We start from the raw sequence: 23,630 nt of genomic DNA on the forward strand, positions 1-23,630 counted from the left end.
CGACTGTGTCACTGGACCCTTGCTCTTTTTGGGCTTCCAATCTGGATAAATGGCCGGAGCTAGCCACTTACGCCTTGGAGATCTTGTCATGCCCCGCAGCCAGCGTTCTGTCTGAACGTGTGTTCAGCGCTGCTGGTGGTGTGCTGACAGATAAGCGCACGCGGCTCTCCACTGATAATGTAGACAGACTCACGTTCATAAAGATGAACAAATCATGGATCCGAAACAACTTTTCTACCCCTGTGTCATCCTGGGGAGAGTAAAAGCTTGATGATTGGTTAAAATCACCCTACCAACCGTTTTAAGCTTTCAAATTACTAATCATGTTTATCTGTATCTTGACTGGAAAATAATTTGGGCTTTGTAGCAGTGTGCAGCACTGATCCTATTAGGCCATCTATAATAAGCTCCACCAGATTTAAAATTAAAAATAATTTTTAGCTGCATCTAGCCCGGAAAATAATTTTGGGGCTCCGAGATGCGCAAGACACATAAGTGCCTTCTTGCTGCACTACCTGCAGCATGACCCTCATATTGTCAGAATTCGAAGTAATCGTGACTACTGGGTTGCCACACTCTTAGATCCCCCAAACTTTTCGATCAACCTTTTCATTTTAATAAAGACCAAAAAAATTGTCATTTTTGAAATTATAAGCATTAGCAGGTTGTTAGAAACTGAAATCAAACAGTTTTCAACTCAAAACTTTATTCTAGGTGATGTTACATTTTCACATAGGACCCCTTGTTCGAAAGGAGCTTCTGAACTCTCTCGTCCATTGAATTTGTCAGGTTTTGGATGGTTTCTGCTTCAATTGTTTTGCATGAGGACAGAATACCCTCCCAGAGCTGTTGCTTAGATGTGAACTGCCTCCCGCCATCATAGACACTCCTTTTAATGATGCTCCAAAGGTTCTGAATGGGGTAGAGGTCAGGGGAGCATGGGGGTCACACCATAAGTTTGTCCCCTTTTATGCCCATATCAGCCAGAGATGCAGATGTTTTATGTGCAGCATGAGATGGTGCATTATCATGCAGAAAAATGATCTTGCTGTGAAATACACGGTTCTTCTTCTTGAACCATGGCAGGAAGTGCTGTTTGAGAAAATCCACATACATTATGGAGTTCATCTTTAGCGCCTTCAGGGATCCTAAAGGGGCCGACAATCTCTCTCCCCATGATTCCAGCCCAAAACATTACTCCACCTCCTCCTTGTTGGCGCTGTAGCCGTGCTTGCGTGGGGTGTCCATCAACCAGCCATCCTCCACTCCATCCATCTGGACCATCGAGCGCTGCACGGCACTCATCCGTGAACACACAGTTTTGAAATCAGTCTTCATGTAATGTTTGGCCCACTGGAGCCGTTTCTGCTTGTGTGAAGTGGATAGAGGAGGTCGACAGGATGGCGTATGCACAGCTGCAAACCTCTGAAGGACCCTGCATCTTGTTGTTCGGGGGACGTTGGAGGCACAAGCAGCTTCAAAAACTTGTCTGCTGCTATGACAAGGCTTTTTTGCCGCTGCTCCTTCAACCTGACGTAATTGCCTGTAGGAAAGAGTCCTCAATTTGCCCTTATCAGCACGCACACGTGTGTACTGTGAATCAGCTACATACTTCTTGATTGCCAAGACACTTCATCCTGATCATCGCACAATGTTGATTGTAGTCATGCCTTGACCTAAACACTCCACAATTTGTTGCTTCTCAGCAGCCGACACATCCTTTTTCTTTCCCATTTTGGCAGAAAATGTAGGCTGCTTAATAATGTGAGAGAGCCTTCTTAAGTAGTCTTGCCTTTCATTGGACACACCTGCCAAACTAATTAGCACAGGTGTCTGCAATTGCTTACAGTGATATAAAGAGCCCTGACACACATCACCATCAATGAGTTTAACTGACAAACAAACAAATTCTTCCCTTATCACTCCTAAACACTTTTTGCATAATAATTTGGAACGCAGTGTACATGTGCTTTTCCACAAAACACCAGTGGTTCACGTAGTGAATCTTACAGTTCTAACTTGCCAACCGTGGTCTGTATGGAATTGTTCAATAAAGGGCCCAAAATTAAGATAACATAGATGGGAGAGGTCTCTATGAATAGGAATTCCTAAGTATTTGATACCCTGTGAGGGCCAGGCAAAGGGAAAGTTGGACTGGATGGAATCCTATATGGATTTGGGGAGGGAGACATCGAGGGCCTCAGACTTCGCTGCATTGATTTTAAAATTTTACCATGTAACAAAGTGATCTATTTCAGCCATAACAGCAGGGATGGTTATATGTGATTGAGTGATATATACTAGGACATCATCAGCAAATAGAGAGCACTTGTACTCGGTGCCTCCCACCTCAATCCACCTAATATTGGGGTTATGGCGAATTAATGAGAGCAGGTGCTCCGTCACTATGATGTATAAGAGAGGGGACAGAGGACATCCCTGCCTTGTCCCATTGGTGATTGTGAAAGGTGATGAAAATGTTCTGACGCACCCCCTGGGCCTTGGGACACCCGGAGCCGGACCCTTTTTGGTGGATGCTGGTGGTTGTAGTCTTCGTGGCGGCGACCCAGTTCCGTGGCTCAGGGCGGTCAAACCAGTGGCGGAACTATTTATGTGGTTTTGCTGTTTAAATGTCCGACTACGCCACCCGTAGATTGCGGTCAGAGTGAACCGCCGCTACAGGGCAGACCGCTGAGGCTGGTGTTGTGGGTGCAGCAGAGCGTAGCATAACTCCCCACGGGAGGAGTATAGCCTCAGGGCAGTGTATGCGGAGGATGGGGGTGATGGTGCAGGGCAGCAGCAATAACGACACGGAGTCAGTGATGCAGTCCAGGGCCTTTACTCACAGTTCTTATTATCCAGACCATGTCTGCAGGTAACGGCTGCCCACGTCGTACTGTGCTCACCAGGTGAGGGGCTCAGACAACTCCCAGATAACTTTGGAGCACTTCACAGGACCCCCTTTGTGTGTCCTTTGTCTGGCCTTTCTTACCAACACTTCTGTCCGGCTGCCTCGGGCATCCTCTTGGTAAACTTGGCGCCAGTTTCCCTGACCCTATGTGGTGCCTTCCTAGCGGGTGTAGCGAGGGGCTGCGCCACATAAAATGTCAGAGCCTCCGGTTTCTAGCTGAGGGTCGTTTCCTGCCTCCACTAGTTCGGGGACCGGTCTCCCCCTTTGGCCTGACCCCTCCACGCAGGTGGATTCGGGCGTGCGGTGGCGACTCGCCCGTCCGCACCCCTGGGATCCCTTCATTCCTCGTTCCTGGAGCCTTCTCCGCTCCTCTTCCTTCCTTCTCCCTCTTCCAGGCCTGGGCCTCTGTTACTAGGCCCGCCTCCGGAGCAGAGCTCATGCAGAGCCCCTGCTCCCTGCCACTTCTGCTCAGACTTCTCTGCACTGAACTAAGATAGTGCCCACCTTTTATACTCCCTTCTCAATGCACCCAGGAACTGCTTCCTCCCTGCTCCTGCACTACAGGGTTCCCCTTCCTCAGTGTTCCCTCCCCCCACTCCAGCCAGGGACAGGGACTGTCGTGCCCATCTCAGGGGCATATTGGTCGCCCTGCCCCACGGCAATGTGGTGTAATGCATGCAGGTGTCGGGTCCTGATCCACACTCCATCCTTACCTGAGAGTGAGATATCACACCTCTGGGTGAGGTGCAATACGTCTGTAGCAACCGAGCCCTCAGGGTGCTACAGTTCCATTTATCTTCAGCCTAGGTGACGTATTGCGATACAGGGCCGTGATTTTGGCTATAAAAGGGTCCCCTAGACCCCTACCCCAAGCTTTTTAAGAGAATCATATATGGCGTGCCAGGAGACTCTATGGAATGCTTTCTCAGCATCCAACGAGAGTATCTAATTACAAATTTTTAACTGCATCTAGCCCAGGAAATACTTTGTGCCTAGTAGCAGTGTCTGCTAGTCAGCGGATTATCCCGGCTGTTAAGCAAGCTACACCACCTGTAGTTTAGACACTTAATTTTTTCAAAGGAAATGCTTCGGGACCATGGGATACTCAGTGAAGAGCATCAGGAGGCACCCCAAGGCATAGGGGCTGGGACTGGCAGTAGGATGCCTTGCGGTGGACAGCCGAGCTCGATCCTTATAAAAGCTTTTTAACTGCAGCAGCTTTAGTGGACGCTACTGGAGCTGGAATTACCGCGGCTGCTGGCATGAGACTTGCCCTCCAATAGATCCTTGTAAATGGATTTAAAGTGTATTCATTCAAATTAGAGAGACAATTTAAATTAAAAAGCTTAGAGCTGCCTCCACCACAGGGGGGCTCGCTCGACCCACCAGCGGACAGGCACCAGTATTGGGAGAGGGGGGCTGGCCGTCAGGGTTCACCGCGGCTCTGGCACAAACCCGGCGACACGGAGGTCGCACGGGCAGGAGCGGACTGAACGTGTCGGCTTCTCACTTTTTGGATTTTAGAAGGGCATGACATGCCTATATTTGTGTCTCCCTCTCCTTTTACTCCTCCACCTCTTTTCTTTTCGCATGACTATATGTACTTGTCACTTTTCCATGTGTTAGTTGTGTCTTCTGAGCAGTTTGTCAGCTTTTGGACACCTTTGAAGGTGTTTTCTATGTGTTTCTATGTGTTTTTGTTTGCCTGCCATTGGTTTTAACGGTGTTCGAAGGTGTTCGACGAACAGTTCGACGAACAGTTCGGCGAACACACGGGTGTTCGACGAACCGAACCGAACTCGAACACTACGGGGGTGGCTCAACACTAGCCAGGACCTCCAAGGCAGTCCATTCCATGTATCCAGCTTGGATACCCAATAATTATAAGGCACAGAGGAATCACGAAGGACGTTGGTACTGATGGCAAGGTACTCCCTCAGCATCTTACCAAACTTTGCCCTTCTTTGTGAGAGTACCCCGCGCCTCAGGGCCTGTGCGATGGGAGGGTCTGAGAAAACTCTCCCAGAACTTTGACAGTGTTCCCCTGCCTCTGCTGGATTGAAATTGTGTCTCTCTCACCTGTACTCCTTGGTTGTTCAATGAAGTATGACCTCTGCCGCCACAGTTTTCAGATGGAAATTTTTTTAATAGTTCAGCAACAAGGTCCTTCTGGTACAGCCCCATTTTTATCGACCTGTCTGCATCAGGAATAAGAGATATAAAGTTCTCATTGTAGAAGTGTCACCAACCAGTAATGACTGTCACCCAACATTTTGAGTACGCGAGGGTCATGGGAAAGGCAACTTAACATAAACTCAGCCATGCGTGCCAGACTACTAACAGGCAAGACTTCCGTGTCCTCACCAAGAGAATGACTGACCATGCTCTCCTCCTCCTCCCTGTCCTCTGGCCATCCACGCTGAACAGACAGTATGACATCTGTGCAGGTAGTACCGTCTATAGTGCATGAAACTAGCTCCTGTCCTTCCTCCTCCTATTATGATCTGCTACAGGGACTAAGGAAAGACAGGAGAACTGTCCCTACAATAGACCTAAACTAGATCCCTACGATGTAACGGGGTACCTGATCCTGCGATCAGACCCGCTAAAGTCCTCGGCTAGTCTGAACGAAGACCTATAGATGTGAGGGAGGGATCCCTACAAGAACTAGGGACTGGGATAAGTTGGACACCTCCTAGCAGAAATAGTAGCAGTCAAAGACAAACACACAACAAAAACCATAGAGGTCAGAAGACCTAGCAAAACTAACAGAGAACGGCAACAGAGCACCAAGCTAGCTCAAGAGTAGTAAATACAATGAAGTCCAGTAAGACCAGGAGGGCGGAGCCGGATTAAATAGGCAAAAATGGTCATGTGACCAGCAAACTAAAAAAAAACTAACAGGAGAGTTCTAACAGTACCCCCTCTTCTAAGAGGATCCTCCGGATCCCCTAGGCCCAGGCTTCCAGGAAACCTCCTGTGAAACGCTCTGACAAGTCTGGAAGCAGAAACATCATCCGCCCTCACCCATGAGTTATCCTCAGGTCCGAAACCCTTCCAAGCGACGAGATACTGCAAACTCCCTCTATACCGTCTAGAATTTAGGATGCGGGAAATTTCATATTCCCGTCCTCCACCACCGGAGGAACAGTGGCAGAGGCGTCACAATCAGACACATCAGCTTTTTTCAACAGAGAAACATGAAACACCGGGTTAATCTTCCAGGACGTAGGAACCTCCAACCTAACAGCAGATTGGTTAACTATCTGAAGCACCTTAAAGGGCCCTACGAACTTGGGACCCAATTTTTTAGAAGGAATCCTCAATCGCAGATTCTTAGAGGACAACCAAACCATGTCACCAACAGCAAACAAAACCTCTTGCCGTTTCCTATCAAAGTACCTCTTAGATTTTTTGTTAGCCTCCTGAAGATTACCACGCACATCCGTCCAAACTCTCTCCAAATCACCGGAAAAACTCTCCTCCTCAGGCACAGCCGAAACCAATTTGGAGAATGACCCAAAAGACGGATGTCTCCCAGAACAACAAAAAAAAGGCGAACACCCAGCCGAAGAGGATGTATGGTTGTTAAGAGCAAATTCAGCAAGTGGCAGAAACTCAGACCACCCCTCTTGATTGTCTGCCACAAAACAACGCAAGAACTGCTCAACATCCTGGTTCTTCCTTTCTGTCTGGCCATTAGACTCAGGATGATATCCAGATGAAAACGACAAATAAACTCCCAACCTGTCACAAAAGGCACGCCAAAAACGAGCCACGAACTGAGGTCCCCTATCAGAAACAATGTCAGTAGGAACACCATGTAGTCTGACAATTTCCTTGACAAAGGCCTTAGCGAGTGTCTTAGCGCAAGGCAGTTTGATGAAGGGAACCAAGTGACATCTTGCTAAAACGGTCCACGACCACCCAGATGACCGTGAAACCTTCAGAGGGGGGAAGGTCAGTAATAAAGTCCATAGCCAGATGTGTCCAAGGTGCACTAGGAACCTCCAGAGGGCAAAGCAACCCCGCAGCAGGAGCATGTGAAGACTTGGATCTAGCACACACAGTACATTGGCGCACCCACTTATTGACTTCCTTCTGCCATCCAGGCCACCAAAAACTGCGACCCACAAGTCTCTTGGTCTCAGAAATTCCTGGATGACCTGCCAACCGAGACTCATGACACTCAACAAACAAATCTCTCCTAAAGGTCCTAGGCACAAACAACCTCCCATGGGGAGTGTTAGATGGGGCATTCTCCTGAGCTTTAAGAATCTCATCCTCCAAAACGGAGTCCAAAGCAGCAATCACAACACCTTCTTGTAAAATGCTCTCCTCTTCCTCCTCAACACCGACCATGGGAGAAAAGCTGCGAGACTAAGCATCCGCTTTAACATTGTTGGTACCCGGGATGTAAGTAACGGAAAAATTAAACCGCGAGAAAAAAAGTGCCCACCTAGCCTGATGGGCATTCAAGCGCTTGGCAGCATCAAGATAGATCAGATTTTTATGATCAGTGAAAACCTGAATGGGAAATTCAGCACCTTCCAAGAGGTGACGCCAGTGTTCAAATGCGAGTTTAATCGCCAGCAATTCCCGATTACCAATATCGTAATTAAATTCAGTCTCAGAAAATTTTTTTGAAAAAAAGGCACAGGGATGTACTCCATCCTTGTTTTCCTGAGACAACACCGCACCGACCCCCACCGAAGAAGCATCAACCTCAACCAAAAACGGCTTAGTCAGATCAGGCTGCATAAGGATGGGAGCAGAGGTGAACCTCTCCTTTAGAAACACAAAAGCTTCAATGGCCTCAGAAGTCCACTGAACCGCATTAGCACCTTTCCTGGTGAGATCGGTCAGCGGTTTGACAATAATAGAAAAATTTTTTATGAATTTTCTGTAATAATTGGCGAAACCCAAAAACCTCTGTATCGATTTCAAACCAATAGGCCTAGGCAATTCCTGCACAGCTTGAACTTTAACCGGGTCCATCTCAAAACCTTCACTGGAGATAATGTAGCCCAAAAAACTAATTCTCTGTACAGCGAACTCACATTTCTTCAGCTTAGCAAAAAGCGAATTGTCCATTAATAACTGTAATACCTCACGTACGCTCCGCCAATGAGACTCCAGATCAGGCGAATAAATCAGAATGTCATCCAAATACACAACCACATTTTTGCCGATTAAAGGTCTAAGGATGTCATTAATAAGATTCTGAAAAAATGCTGGAGCATTGGTAAGACTAAAAGGCATAACCAGATTCTCAAAATGACCCACAGGAGTGTTAAAAGCCGTCTTCCATTCATCACCCTCCTTCATGCGCAACAAATTGTATGCTCCCCGGAGATCAATTTTAGAGAACCACTTGGCCCCCAGTAACTGGTTAAATAAATCAGGAATCAATGGCAGTGGGTAAGGATTGCGTACAGTAATTTTATTAATCTCACGAAAGTACAGACAAGGACGTAAACCGCCATCTTTTTTTTTTACAAAAAAAAATCCAACAGCCACAGGAGACTTGGAAGCCCTAATGTGACCGGCGGCCAAGCTTGTCTGTATGTATTCCTCCAAAGCCTTTCTCTCAGGAATAGTAAGATTAAATAAACGACTTTTAGGGAGGCAAAATTTGTGACTCCTCCTCAGAAAAAACTCTCCAAAAATCCTGAATAGGTACAGGCAATTCCCCTTTATCCACAGCAGCAATACGTCCATTACAACACTTGTCATAACACTTAGGGCTCCAGGACTTAATTTCATTGGTAGACCAATCCAGTACAGGATTGTGCAATTTTAACCAGGGTAACCCCAATATTACTGGAGAAGGCAAATTATCCAATACCACCAAATCCAAATTTTCTTGGTGAATACCATTAATAGTGAGGGGAAATTCACAGACCTTATGAGTAACACTCTTCAAGGGAGAGCCATCAACAGAAACCACAGCAATAGGGGATGACAAAGTTTTAGGTTCTAATCTAAGTTTTTCCAAGAATCCCCCATCAATCACATTCAGAGTAGAACCACAATCCACAAATACCCGAAATTCAATTAATTCATCCTGAGCAGCAGTAGTGGCAGATAGGAATACTCCCTTAGAATTTAAACAGGCAATACGGGCATAACAGGAGAGTTCTAACACCTCCTCCTCCTCTTCCTCATTGTCACCCAATCCATGTTGGGATGAGATGAGGCTGGGCTATGTGTAATCACCCTGTATGGTTCCTTTCTCCATCTCATCGTGCTCTGCCTGCAATTCATCCTCTTTGACTGTGAGCAGAGAGCGTTTCAGAAGACAGAGAATCGGGATGGTGGCGCTAATTATGACATCATCGCCGCTCACCATCTTGGTGGAGTCCTCAAAGTTTTGGAGGACGGTACATATGTCGGACATCCATGTTCACTCTTGAGGTCTTATGTGTGGAGTCTGAACTGAATACTGATGGCCTTGTTGTTGCTGGTACTCAACAACTGAACTCTTCTGCTCACAATTCCTTCCCAACATCTGCAGTGTAGAGTTCCAATGCGTGGGGACATCACACACCAGTACGTGAGCCGGAAGCTGCATATGCTGCTTAAAACACGGCAAGGATGCGCGGAAGCTGTAGGTGACTTTCTTAAATGGGCACACAGGCAGCGTACTTTAACAAGCAGATCCGGCAGCTGCGGGTAGGATTTGGAAAACCGCCAGGCATGGTACGTGTGTGAGCTCGCCTCGCCTCAGAGCCACCACCAGGTACCGGCCATTGTCACACAGGACCATGCCTGGCTGTAAATTCAGCGGTGTGAGCCACATATCTGCCTGCTCTTTCAGAGCTGTCCACAACTCTTCAGCATTGTGCGGTTTGTCACCTAAGCATATTAGCTTCAGCACAGACTGTTGCCGCTTGGCCGAGGCAGTGCGGCAGTGCTTCCAGCTTGTAACTGATGTAGTCATTTCGGAGATGGAGGCTGAAGAGGTGGAAGAGGCAGAGGAGGATGAGGTGCAGGAGCTGTAGACCGTGGGGGCAACCCTGAATGACCTAGGGCCCGCATGCCTTGGCGTCGGGAGGACATGTTCTGTCACAAGGTCCGACTGGGTCCCGGCTTCCACTACGTTAACCCAGTTTGCCGTCAGCGAGATGTACCGTCCCTGCCCACAAGCACTTGTCCACGTGTCCGTGGTTAGGTGGACTTTCCCGGTAACTGCTGTTACACACACGCCCGGACTGACTGGCGTGAGCTTGCTTAGTGATCCCACTGGACCATGAACTGAGGAGTGCCTGGAGGGGCATGACTAAGTATCAACTCAGTCCGACCAAGGTCGCTCAGCGGCTCAGTCGACTCCGTGAACCAGGGAGGAACTGAGCAGAGGGACCAGGTGCTACTCCAGGTCAGACCCCGGTCACAGCTGTTGACCCACACTGGGGAATTCAGGAACAGGCAGGTTAGGCTGGCATACAGACAGGTGGGTACTGGCAGGCATGGCTAGTATGCAGACAGTTGGGTATTGGCAGGCACGGTTGGTATGCAGACAGGTGGGTACTGGCAGGCACGGCTGGTATGCAGACAGGTGGGTACTGGCAGGTAGGAATGCAGGCAGGAAATGGACCAGTACAGACTGGGAGACAGGAACAGAGCCGCAGGTGCGGTAGAGAAGCAGAGCAGAGCAAAACCCGCAGGTGCGGTAGACAAGCAGAACAGAGCAAAACCCGCAGGTGCGGTCGAAAAGCAGAGCAGAGCAAAACCCGTAGGTGCGGTAGACAAGCAGAGCAGAGTAAAACCCGCAGGTGCGGTAAACAAGCAGAGCAGAGCAAAACCCGCAGGTGCGGTAGACAAGCAGAGCAGTGCAGAACCCGCAGGTGCAGTAGAGAAGCAGAGCAGAGCAAAACCCGCAGGTGCGGTAGACAAGCAGTGCAGAGCAAAACCCGCAGGTGCGGTAGACAAGCAGAGCAGAGCAAAACCCGCATGTGAGGTAGACAAGCAGAGCAGAGCAAAACCCGCAGGTGCGGTAGACAAGCAGAGCAGAGCAAAACCTGCGGGTGCGGTAGACAAGCAGAGCAGCGCAAAACCCGTAGGTGCGGTAGACAAGCAGAGCAGAGCAAAACTCGCTGGTGCGGTAGACAAGCAGAGCAGAGCAAAACTGGCAGGTGTGGTAGACAAGCAGAGCAGAGCAAAACCCGCAGGTGCGGTAGACAAGCAGAGCAGAGCAAAACCAGCAGGTGCGGTAGACAAGCAGAGCAGAGCAAAACCCGTAGGTGCGGTAGACAAGCAGAGCAGAGCAAAACTCGCAGGTGCGGTAGACAAGCAGAGCAGAGCAAAACCCGCAGGTGCGGTAGACAAGCAGAACAGAGCAAAACCCGCAGGTAGCGTAGTTTCCCATCATACGAAGGTGACCTTGTCGTGGTTGATGGGCACACATAAATTGGCCAAATTAACTTTTTCAAAGTGACATTAGTCTAGATACAATTTCTTATATATTCATGCGTGGAGTGCCGAAGTTCTTTTTGCAATTGAAATTACTTTTTTCTTCAGAGCACCCGAATAGACCAGTGAGCGACCCCTCTCTTTTTTCTATTAATCATTTTTGGGATCCCGCTCCTGGAACATTGCAGCAGGTACGTGTTCACACTATTAGAAGTTTGACAGCCTTTTTTTCTGACCATGTGTCCCTCCCATTCAGTCACAGGTGGTTTTAACTAGCTCTACCAGCCCATACATTGTAGGTTAAAAGCCCAAGCAGAGACATATTGTCCATACAGGCTTACAGCCCAAGAGTGGCATATCCAGTGGTAGCGTAGCGTAGTTTCCCATCATACGAAGGTGACCTTGTCGTGGTTGATGGGCACACATAAATTGGCCAAATTATGCGCAAAAAAACATCATTTTTCAAAGTGACATTAGTCTAGATACAATATTTCTTATATATTCATGCATGGAGTGCCGAAGTTCTTTTTGCAATTGAGATTACTTTTTTCTTCAGAGCACCCGAATAGACCAGTGAGCGACCCCTCTCTTTTTTCTATTAATCATTTTTGGGATCCCGCTCCTGGAACATTGCAGCAGGTACGTGTTCACACTATTAGAAGTTTGACAGCCTTTTTTTCTGACCATGTGTCCCTCCCATTCAGTCACAGGTGGTTTTAACTAGCTCTACCAGCCCATACATTGTAGGTTAAAAGCCCAAGCAGAGACATATTGTCCATACAGGCTTACAGCCCAAGAGTGGCATATCCAGTGGTAGCGTAGCGTAGTTTCCCATCATACGAAGGTGACCTTGTCGTGGTTGATGGGCACACATAAATTGGCCAAATTATGCGCAAAAAAACCTTCATTTTTCAAAGTGACATTAGTCTAGATACAATATTTCTTATATATTCATGCATGGAGTGCCGAAGTTCTTTTTGCAATTGAGATTACTTTTTTCTTCAGAGCACCCGAATAGACCAGTGAGCGACCCCTCTCTTTTTTCTATTAATCATTTTTGGGATCCCGCTCCTGGAACATTGCAGCAGGTACGTGTTCACACTATTAGAAGTTTGTCAGCCTTTTTTTCTGACCATGTGTCCCTCCCATTCAGTCACAGGTGGTTTTAACTAGCTCTACCAGCCCATACATTGTAGGTTAAAAGCCCAAGCAGAGACATATTGTCCATACAGGCTTACAGCCCAAGAGTGGCATATCCAGTGGTAGCGTAGCGCAGTTTCCCATCATACGAAGGTGACCTTGTCATGGTTGATGGGCACACATAAATTGGCCAAATTATGCGCAAAAAACCTTCATTTTTCAAAGTGACATTAGTCTAGATACAATATTTCTTATATATTCATGCATGGAGTGCCGAAGTTCTTTTTGCAATGCCGCCAGGTATGTTACAACTGCGTTGTTGAGGGCACGGCTAATGTTTTGGGACACGTTCTTGTGTAATGCAAGGATGGCACACCGGAAGAAATAGTGGCGGCTGGGGACTGAGTACTGAGGGACGGCTGCCGCCATCAGGTTGCGGAATGCTTCCATCTCTGCGAGCCTAAAAGGCAACATTTCGAGCGCAAGCAGTCGTGAAATTTGAAAATTTAGTAGTGTGGCCTGTGGGGCGTTGGCTGCGTATTTGCGCTTGCGTTCCAAGGACTGGGGTATGGACAACTGAACGCTGCGCTGGGACAAGGTCATGGACGTGCTTCCTGATGCTGCTACTTGAGAGTGTGCAACGACAGGTGCAGGGCAGGAGGCATCTTCGCATGCACCATGGACAGGGGATTGGATTGCATGCACAACAGCGGGAGAAGCAGTGGTGCCACCTGCAGAAACTGTTCCTGGACCCTGGGGATCGGCCCACAAAGTCTGGTGCTTTGCTGCCATGTGCCTGATCATGCTGGTGGTGGTCAGGCTGGTTGTTTTGCCACCCCTGCTGATGCTGGCCTGTCAGGTGGTGCAAATGGCCTTTTTGGGGTTATCGGCAGAGTCTTTAAAAAACAACCAGACTCGAGAAGACCTAACAGTTGTACTGGCCACTTCCTTCGTGTTGATGTTACGGGGAACGGTTGCTAGCCTTCTGTCTGCGGCCACAACACTGCTTCTTCCTGCCTGTTGGGGTGCTCTGCCTCCCTCCCCTTGTGTGCTGCTGTCCTCACTCTGCATGTCCTCCTGCCAGGGTGGGTAAGTTACTATATCATTCACCACCTCATCTTCCACTTCCGCACCTTGGTCCTCCTCCTGACTTTCTGGCAATTGTGTCTCATCATCGTCCACCTCTTGTGACACTTTCCCACAGTCGCCTTCGTGTGACCGTGGCTGCTCAAATATTAGGGCATCGTTACATGCGATCTTCTCTAGCCCCGCTTCAAGTGGACCGGGCGAGGGGCCCGAATCTATGAATGGAAAAGTGAACAGCTCTTAGAGTGTCCAAGTGTGGGATCAGTTGTCTCCGGGCACTTGGCATGGTTGGAGGAAGGAGGATCAGGGTGAGGAATATGCGGTCCACACTCATGGCTACTGAGACTTGACAGTGTGGAAGACAGAGTGGTGGTGGTGGTGGCTAAGTGACTGGAAGCATTATCCGCTCTCCAACCAACAACCTTTTGACACTGCTCTGGGTTCAATAGTGGTGTGCTGCAGTCCCCTAGGAATTGGGACAGGAAGGTCGGGTGAGAAGATGTGGGTGTTTGTTGTGGCACAATTTCAGCTTGCCCACGGCCTTGTGCTCGGCCTCAGCATGCACCATCACCATCACGTTCAGTTCCCCATCCCTTGCCACGTGCCTTGCCCATTTTAAATGGAGGACAGTATCTTCCACGCTCACTAGTAGTGTTGAGCCACCCCCGTAGTGTTCGGGTTCGGTTCGGTTCGTCGAACACCGGGATGTTCGAGGAACTGTTCGTCGAACACCTTAGAACACCGTCGAACACCGTTAAAACCAATGGCAGGCAAACAAAAACACATAGAAACACATAGAAAACACCTGCAAAGGTGTCCAAAAGCTGACAAACTGCTCAGAAGACACTCTCTTTAAAAAAGCCGGCCGGCAAATTCATCAGCGGCATACACCGGTACCCGACAATTTAGACAAGAAGGAATAGAGCATCACACATAGATTAGATAGATAGAAACAGGTCAGTCACACATATAAGAAGCACAGTGACAGTGTTGGTTACTGCACTTGTCATTTAGTGTAAAGGATTTATTTAAAAAAATAATAGTGTTTTCATGCACTGTCTTTTTAAACAAGCCGGCCGGCAATTCAGCAGCGGGACCCGACAATTTAGAACAGAAAGATAGAGCTTCACACATAGATTAGATAGATAGAAACATGTCAGTCACATTTATAATAAGTACAGTGACAGTGTTGGTTACTGTACTTGTCATTTAGTGTTAAAATAAAGGATTTATTAAAATAAAAATTGGCGTGGGATCCCCCATAATTTTAGGCTCTAGCGGAGGTTAAGCAGACGGCTGGGGCAGATGTTTGAAGCCTCGGAAGGGGGTAATACCCACGGAGCTTACCAGGCTACTAATATCAGCCCCCAGCTGAATACTTAGCCTTTACTAGCTATTAAATGGGGGACCCCCCCCAAAAAAATGATGTGGGGTCCCCCTTATTTTAATAGCTAGCAAAGGCTAGGCAGACAGCTGGGGGCTGATATTAATAGCTCAGGAAGGGTGCCATGAATATTGGCCCCCTCCCAGGCTAGAAACACCAGCCGTCAGCCGTCCCAGAAATGGCGCATCCATAGGATGCGCCAATTCTGGCACTTAGCCTCGCTCTTCCCACTGCCCTGTAGCGGTGGCAGTGGGGTAATAGGGCTGGGGTTGATGTCAGCTTATAATGCCAGCTGACATCAAGCCCAGGTTAGTAATGGAGAGGCGTCTATAAGACACCTCCATTACTAACCCCATAGTCAAAGTTAAAAAAAAACACAAACACCCAGAATAAAGTCCTTTAATTGAAATAAACACACAATTCTTTATTGTTCTAAATTAAACCATACTTACCGTCACGCCCATTCCAGCTGAAGCCAACGATCTCCTGTAATAAAAATAAAATAATAAACCAACATCATCCTTACCTTTCCATGGTTCCCAGGACAGCTCCAGCTCTGCTACATCGAGATGACTGGCTGGACCGCATGAAATAATTAAGAAAAAAAGGCCTTCCCTATATTGTTGTGTCCGGCCAGGTACAAATAGTCAGCTGGTGGTTGGGGGCAGCCCGTTCCTGCCTGCTGTACCTGGCTGGACACAAATATAGTGCAAAGCCCCACTTCAATTTTTTTTAATTATTTCATGAAATTCATGAAATAATTAAGAAAAAAAGGCCTTCCCTATATTGTTGTGTCCGGCCAGGTACAAATAGGCAGCTGGTGGTTGGGGGCAGCCCGTTCCTGCCTGCTGTACCTGGCTGGACACAAATATAGTGCGAAGCCCCACTTCAATTTTTTTAAATTATTTCAGGAAATTCATGAAATAATTTAAAAAAATTGACGTGGGGCTTCGCACTATATTTGTGTCCAGTCAGGTGCAGCAGGCAGGAACGGGCTGCCCCCAACCACCAGTTGCCTATTTGTACCTGGCCGGACACAACAATATAGGGAAGCCCTTTTTTTCTTAATTATTTCATGAAATAATTTAAAGAAAATTGACGTGGGGCTTCGCCCTGTTTTTGTGTCCAGCCAGGTGCAACTAGGCAGCTGGGGGCTGGAATCCGCAGCGCAGGGAGGCCCAAGCTTTCTGGGCCACCCCCGCTGCAAATTGCAGTCCGCAGCCACCCCGGAAAATGGCACGTTCATAGAAGCGCCATCTTCTGGCGCTGTACCCAACTCATCCAGGGCCCTGATGCGGTGGCTCACTGGGTAATAAAGGGGTTAGGGCCAGCTTGGCATTATCAGCTGGCCCTAAGCCCGAAATTCATGGGGTCACGCCAATATTAGACATGACCACCATGAATTTCTAGTAAAGTATTTAAAAAAAACACAACACCCAGAAAAAAGTCCTTTAATTGAAATAAACACACAATTCTTTATTGTTCTAAATTAAACCATACTTACCATCACGCCCATTCCAGCTGAAGCCAACAATCTCCTGAAATAAAAGAAAAATAATAAAGCAACATCATCCTTACCTTTCCATGGTTCCCATGACAGCTTCAGCTCTGCTACATCGAGATGACAGGCTGGACCGCAGCAGAACGCTGCCATCCAGCCTGTCATCCCGCAGACACTGAGAAGCGCAGGCTTGCTTGCGCTCCACAGTGTCTCTCTGTGAGGGCATCCAGATGAGCCGAGTTAATGTCCAATGAACTCGGCTCACCTCATGCACGTCACTGACAGCGTGGGAAAATTCTCCTGCACTCAGCGCTTCAGCGTGGGAGAATTCTCACACTGAAGCGCTGAGTGCAGGAGAATTCTCCCACGCTGTCAGTGACGTGCAGGAGGTGAACTGAGTTCATTGGACATGAGCTCACCTTATGCACGTCACTGACAGCGTGGGAAAATTCTCATGCACTCAGCGCTTCAGCGTGGGAGAATTCTCACGCTGAAGCGCTGAGTGCAGGAGAATTCTCCCACGCTGTCAGTGACGTGCAGGAGGTGAGCTGAGTTCATTGGACATGAGCTCACCTTATACACGTCACTGACAGCGCGGGAGAATTCTCCTGCACTCACCGCTTCAGCGTGAGAAATTTCCCACGCTGTCAGTGACGTGCATGAGGTGAGCCGAGTTCATTGGACATGAACTCGGCTCATCTGGATGCCGTCACAGAGAGACGCTGAGCAGCGCAAGCAAGCCTGCGCTTCTCAGTGTCTGCGGGATGACAGGCTGGATGGCAGCTTTCTGCGGCGGTCCAGCCTGTCATCTCGATGTAGCAGAGCTGAAGCTGTCGTGGGAACCATGGGAAGGTAAGGATTATGTTGCTTTATTATTTTTCTTTTATTGCAGGGGATCGTTGGCTTCAGCTGGAATGGGCGTGATGGTAAGTATGGTTTAATTTAGAACAATAAAGAATTGTGTCTTTATTTCAATTAAAGGACTTTATTCTGGGTGTTTGTGTTTTTTTTTAACTTTGACTATGGGGTTAGTAATGGGGGTGTCTTATAGACGCCTCTCCATTACAAACCTGGGCTTGATGTCAGCTGGCATTATAAGCTGACATCAACCCCAGCCCTATTACCCCACTGCCACCGCTACAGGGCAGTGGGAACAGCGAGGCTAAGTGCCAGAATTGGCGCATCCTATGGATGTGCCATTTCTGGGGCGGCTGACGGCTGGTGTTTCTAGCCTGGGAGGGGGCCAATATTCATGGCACCCTTCCTGGGCTATTATTATCAGCCCCCAGCTGTCTGCCTAGCCTTTGCTAGCTATTAAAATAGGGGGGACCCCATGTCAATTTTTTGGGGGGTCCCCCATTTTAATAGCTAGTAAAGGCTAGGCATTCAGCTGGGGGCTGATATTAGTAGCCTGGGAAGCTCCGTGGGTATTACCCCTTCCCAGGCTTCAAACATCTGCCCCAGCCGTCTGCTAAACCTCCGCTAGAGACTAAAATTATGGGGGATTCCACGCCAATTTTTTTTTTAATAAATCCTTTACACTAAATGGCAAGTACAGTAATCAACACTGTCACTGTACTTCTTATATATGTGACTGACATGTTTCTATCTATCTAATCTATGTGTGATTCTCTATTCCTTCTATTCTAAATTGTCGGGTACCGCTGCTGAATTGCCGGCCGGCTTTTTTAAAGAGACGGTGCATGAAAACACTAATATTTTTTTTTATAAATCCTTTACACTAAATGACAAGTACAGTAATCAACACTGTCACTGTATTTCTTATATATGTGACTGACATGTTTCTATCTATCTAATCTATGTGTGATGCTCTATTCTTTCGGTTCTAAATTGTCGGGTATCGGTGTACCGCTGCTGAATTGCCGGCTTTTCATGTTTCACTGTGAGCACAGTTCCCATCGATTTGGGCAATCACTCTAATGCCACAACCACCATGGCTGTGGCATTACAGTGAGTGGCAGACAATCCCTGCATGATTGGTGCTCTAAATAGCGCCAGACATGCAGGACACGCTTTTGGTGCACGAACAGTTATCGAACATAACCTCGAACAGCCGAATTTTTTGCAAATCGTTCGGGTTCGTCGAACAACTCGAACACCGCCCAAAACAGCTCGAATTTGAGATTGGCGAACAGTTCTAGTCGAACACCGCTCATCTCTACTCAATAGAAATGATTGAGTTTGGAGCGAACTAATATGTGATCCGTGTGACGAAGAAAACAGAGTTTTAAATACCTGGCCTGTAGGTAACTAGTTTGAACAGCAAACTGGTGTGAATTGCTTCACTGACACACTGAAATAAAATTTTAATGGAGGCCAGAAATGGCAGTATTTTCTGACAACATATATTTGATCCGTGTGAAGGAGAAAACACAGTTGTACATACCTGGCCTGTAGGTAACTAGTTTGAACAGCAAACCGGTGTCAAAAACTTCACTGACACAGTGAAAAAAAATTGGAATGGAGGCCAAAAATGGCAGTATTTTCTGACAACGTATATGTGATCTGTGTGAAAAAACACAGTTTTAAATAGCTGGTTTTCTAGCGCTGTAATATGGAAAGGACCTGGCTGTATTCTGCAGTGCCAACAAGCAAATGGTGCAGAAAAGCGGTGTTCTCTGGATTGTTTTTTAAGCAAATAATGAGGATTAAGATCCAGAAAAAAGTATTCCTGGCCCCTGAGAAATGGACCTTTGTATAGAAATATCTAACAGCAGCAGAAGGAAGAATTGGAATTGAGCCTCTTGTGCTATATGACCTGCAGTCTGCTATATACAGTAAAAAGGAAGGAGAAGCTCCAGCCACAGATGAATTCCAAAAATAAGTAGTCTTTATTGAATAGAGATACAGATGCCTTAGCACATGTCCATTAATAGCAACACGTTTCGAACACCAATAGTGTGTTCTTTATCCAAGCTATATATGAGTGGCACAAAGCCAGTATATATATACAAGTAGACCAGTAAAAACAAAGCACTCGAATCACATGACAATTAAAAACCAATAAACGCTATAGGATAATGTCAGTATTGAGATAATCAAAAAACACATGTTTCGTTTGACACAACATCAGAAAAACAATTGTTCTTAAATACATGGAACAAAACATACAAAAAGTGTCAATAATAATGGAAAAGAAGTTCTCGTTGCATGTTGAGCCCATCTGGATGGCAGGTATTAAGAAAATACATCCAGAATGCCTCCCGATCCAAGAGATGTCTTCGATTATCGCCACCTCTAGGATTAAGCAATAAGCATTCAATTCCATAAACTTGAAGTGAGGAAATATTTCTGTTATGAACTTGTAGGAAATGCCTGGAAACATGAGATATGTTGCGATTAGAGATGAGCGGTGTTCTACTCGAACTGTTCGCCAATCTCAAATTCGAGCTGTTTTGGGCGGTGTTCGAGCCATTCGGCGAACCCGAACGATTTGAAAAAAATTTGGCTGTTCGAGGTTATGTTCGATAACTGTTCGTGCACCAAAATCATAACTGGATTTTTTCTCAGTACTGCTGAAAATTAATGTTAATACGCAGTTTGAGTGTACAGCGGGGCGGGGGAGGGGCAGGGGATGGATCTCTGCAGAAATAATGAAGATCTCCATTTTTTTTTCTCTTTCCCACATTTACAGTGGGGAGGTGCAATCTGTCAGCCTATCAGCAGCGCACACACGGAGCGAACTGCTTTTTTTCACACAAGCAAGGGCATGTGTCATTGGCAGTGTATGTCACATGTTCTTGCCCTATAAGACCCGGCCATTTTCCCCGTCGCCACCATTTTCTCACTGCTGCAGCTGTGTGTTAGACAGCTCCGCTGTTGCTGTGTGTGCTATACTTTCAGTGTTAATTTCAAGCCAATTTTCGCACAAATCTACAGATAGCTTGGGAGTAGGGAATAGTTGTGATTGCAGTTCTTTTGAGGACTAGGTTACATCATTTCCTACGACTTTTATCAGGCAGGTCTGTGCTCTTAAATAGATAGGTTGGGAGTAAAGGCTAATTGTAATTGCAGTCCTTTTCAGGGCTAGGTTACATCACTTCCTATCACTTTTTGCCAGGCAGGTCTGTGGCAGTGCTGTGCAAGTTTTTTTCACAGCATTTAGCTAAATCTAGCAAAGCAAATCCTTTTTGTCCTCTTGCAGTGTGCGTTAGTCAGTGGAGAAGCCTATCTGTGTTGCAAGCTACACCACCTGTGTATAGAATACAAATATTTTACTGCACCTAGTGAAGTAAAACCTTTTGGGCATAGCATCATTCTATTAGTCCATCTATACTAACCTCCACCAGGTTGCAAATTCAATCTAATTTTTTTCTGCATCTAGCTCTGAAAAAATATCTCGGCTTGTAGCAGCGTGTGGGTTTTGTTCTATTAGTCCATCTATACTAACCTCCACCAGGTGGCAAATTCAATTTCAGGGTGATGATGACGAGGTTGGAGGTCCCACTTACTGTCAACCCACAGTTAGCCAAGAGATGAGGTCAGCAGAGGAGGTGGAGGAGGATGCTAGTGACGACGAGGTCAGGTTGCGCCTTCCTGGACAGAGACGTAGTACTGGAAGCACGTCAACAACTGCATCCTCAAACACAACTCTGCCTCTCACCACAAGTCGTGGTGGCTCTTCAGGTCGCATGGGTGCTAAGCCTTGCATAGCCTGGGCATTTTTTCAGATCGATAAAGATGACCCAACTCGTGTTATCTGTAACATTTGTCAGCAAAAGCTAAGTAGAGGCCAAAAAATACATAGTTTGAGTACTTCATGCATGAACCGGCACATGGATATGAAGCATAAGTTGCAGTGGGAAGCTCACTGTGCTACAATGCGGCCTAGCCGGCCGGGCCAACCACCGTCTGCCACATCTTGTGCATCCGCAGCCTCTTCATCCTCTGTGACTGGGGGGACAGCAGTCACACCTGTTTTGGGACGCAGACCTGCCACCTCTTTACCCGCAACAGCCAGCGTGATTGGCAGGTCATCATTTTCTTTGGAGGTGGAAACACCAGCTGGTGTTCAGCGCTGTCCGACATCGATAGCACCACCTTTGGATCAAGGCAACCTAACATGTCCGCCTGCATCTTCCTCACAGACCGGCAGTTTACCGGGGACACCCTTCTCAACCCCGTCTAAACACAACAGCCAGCCCTCGGTCCCTCAGATGTGGACAAGTAAAAGACCATTTCCTACTAGCCATGAGAAAGCTAAGAGGTTGAATTTCACCATCTGCAAGCTCTTGGCTACAGAAATGCTTCCTTTCCGCCTGGTGGACACAGAGGATTTTCGAGACCTTATGTCCGCCGCAGTGCCCCAGTACCAGATGCCCAGTCGGCACTACTTCTCAAAGAAAGGTGTGCCTGCGCTCCACCAGCAGGCACACCACCGCTTCTTTGAGAAACTCTGTGTGTGACAGGGTGCATTTCACCACAGACACTTGGACGAGTAGGCATGGACAGGGGCATTATATGTCGCTGACTGGGCACTGGGTAACTATGGCGACAGCAGGACAAGGGGCTGCTGTCCAAGTCTTGCCGTCCCCACGAGTTGTGCGTCAATCCTCTTTATGTCAAAGTTCCTCCACTGCTTCTGCCTCCTCAACCTCCTCTCGGTCTTCCACCTGCACCCAAAGCCTGTCTGGTCATGCCACAAGCTTTCTAACTGCACAGAAGGGATCCTGCACACCTCCTTACTATGCTGGCAGCAGGGCTCAATGTCATCAGGCGGTTTTTACTTTGAAATGTCTGGGAAATGTGAGTCACACAGCTGAGGAGTTGTGGTCAGCTCTGGAAAACCAGTTTCATGAATGGTTGTCTCCACTGGACCTGAAACCAGGGAAGGCCATGATGCAAACCTGGGTGCGGCCCTTCGCCGGGGCAATGTCACACACGTGCCTTGTATGGCTCACGTGTTGAACCTGGTTGTCCAGCAATTTTTAGCCCACTATCCCGGACTAGATGGCCTTCTGCAGAGGGCACGGTCGCTGTGTGCTCACTTCCGCCGTTCGCATCCCGCAGCTCAGCGACTTACATCTCTACAGAAGTCGTTGGGCCTGCCACTTCACCGGCTAAAATGCGATGTGCCTACCCGGTGGAATTCAACTCTGCACATGTTGCAGCGACTGTGGCAGCACCGACAAGCCCTGGTGCAATACGTTCTGACGTATAGCCTGGGCCAACGAGATTCAGACGTGGGGCAAATCACGCTGGAGGAGTGGTCTCAGATCAGGGATCTATGCACCCTTCTGCACAGTTTTGAAATGGCGACGAAGATGTTTAGTGCTGACGATGCCATTATCAGCATGACTATTCCGGTGATTTACATGCTGGAGCACATGTTAAACAGAATTCGGAGTCAGGTGGTGGCACAAGAGGAGGTGGAGGAAGTAGAGGAGGAGGAGTTGTATGCGGAAGGGCTAACATCTGCAAGGTCCAGACGGTCGGCAGCACCAAGGCGGCAGGCATGTGAGGGTGGGGGAGATGGTTTTACCAGGGCGCATGGTAGCAGCCAAACTAGTGAGGAAGGTGCAGGAGCCCAGGAAGAAGTGGAGGACGAACTGATGGAAGACTCATCAGATAAGGGAGACCTTGATCATATTTCTGTTGTGCGAGGTTGGGGGGAGATGGCAGAGGAAGGAAGCATGATTGTTACCTCGCCACCAACACAACAGGGACTTGGTGCTCCTGGATGCGCAAGACACATGAGTGCCTTCTTGCTGCACTACCTGCAACATGACCCTCGAATTGTGAGAATTAGAAATAATCCTGACTACTGGGTTGCCACACTGTTAGATCCCTGGTACAAAAGTAAATTTGCAGAAATTATTCCTGCCATAGAAAGAGATGCACGCATGCAGGAGTATCAGCAGAGACTGTTGCAGAATCTTACATGTGCTTTTCCCCAAAACACTAGTGGTGCACGTAGTAAATCTCACAGTTCCAACTTGCCAACCGTGGGACCGTCGAGTGTTCAGCACTCAAAACGTAACAGAAACACAGTATCTGCTGGTAACATCAATTTTGCGGAATCATTTCACCACTTTTTTAGCCCATCCTTTGCAAGGCCACAGGAGACAAGAAGCTTGACACATAGTCAACGCCTAGAGACGATGGTACAGGAGTATCTCCAAGTAAACATTGAAGCCATGACTGTGTCTCTGGACCCTTGCTCTTTTTGGGCTTCC

The sequence above is a fragment of the Phyllobates terribilis genome, unplaced genomic scaffold (genome assembly GCF_046119375.1).
Source record: "Phyllobates terribilis strain yellow unplaced genomic scaffold, ASM4611937v1 Scaffold_7__3_contigs__length_470593459, whole genome shotgun sequence".
Taxonomy (NCBI): domain Eukaryota; kingdom Metazoa; phylum Chordata; class Amphibia; order Anura; family Dendrobatidae; genus Phyllobates; species Phyllobates terribilis.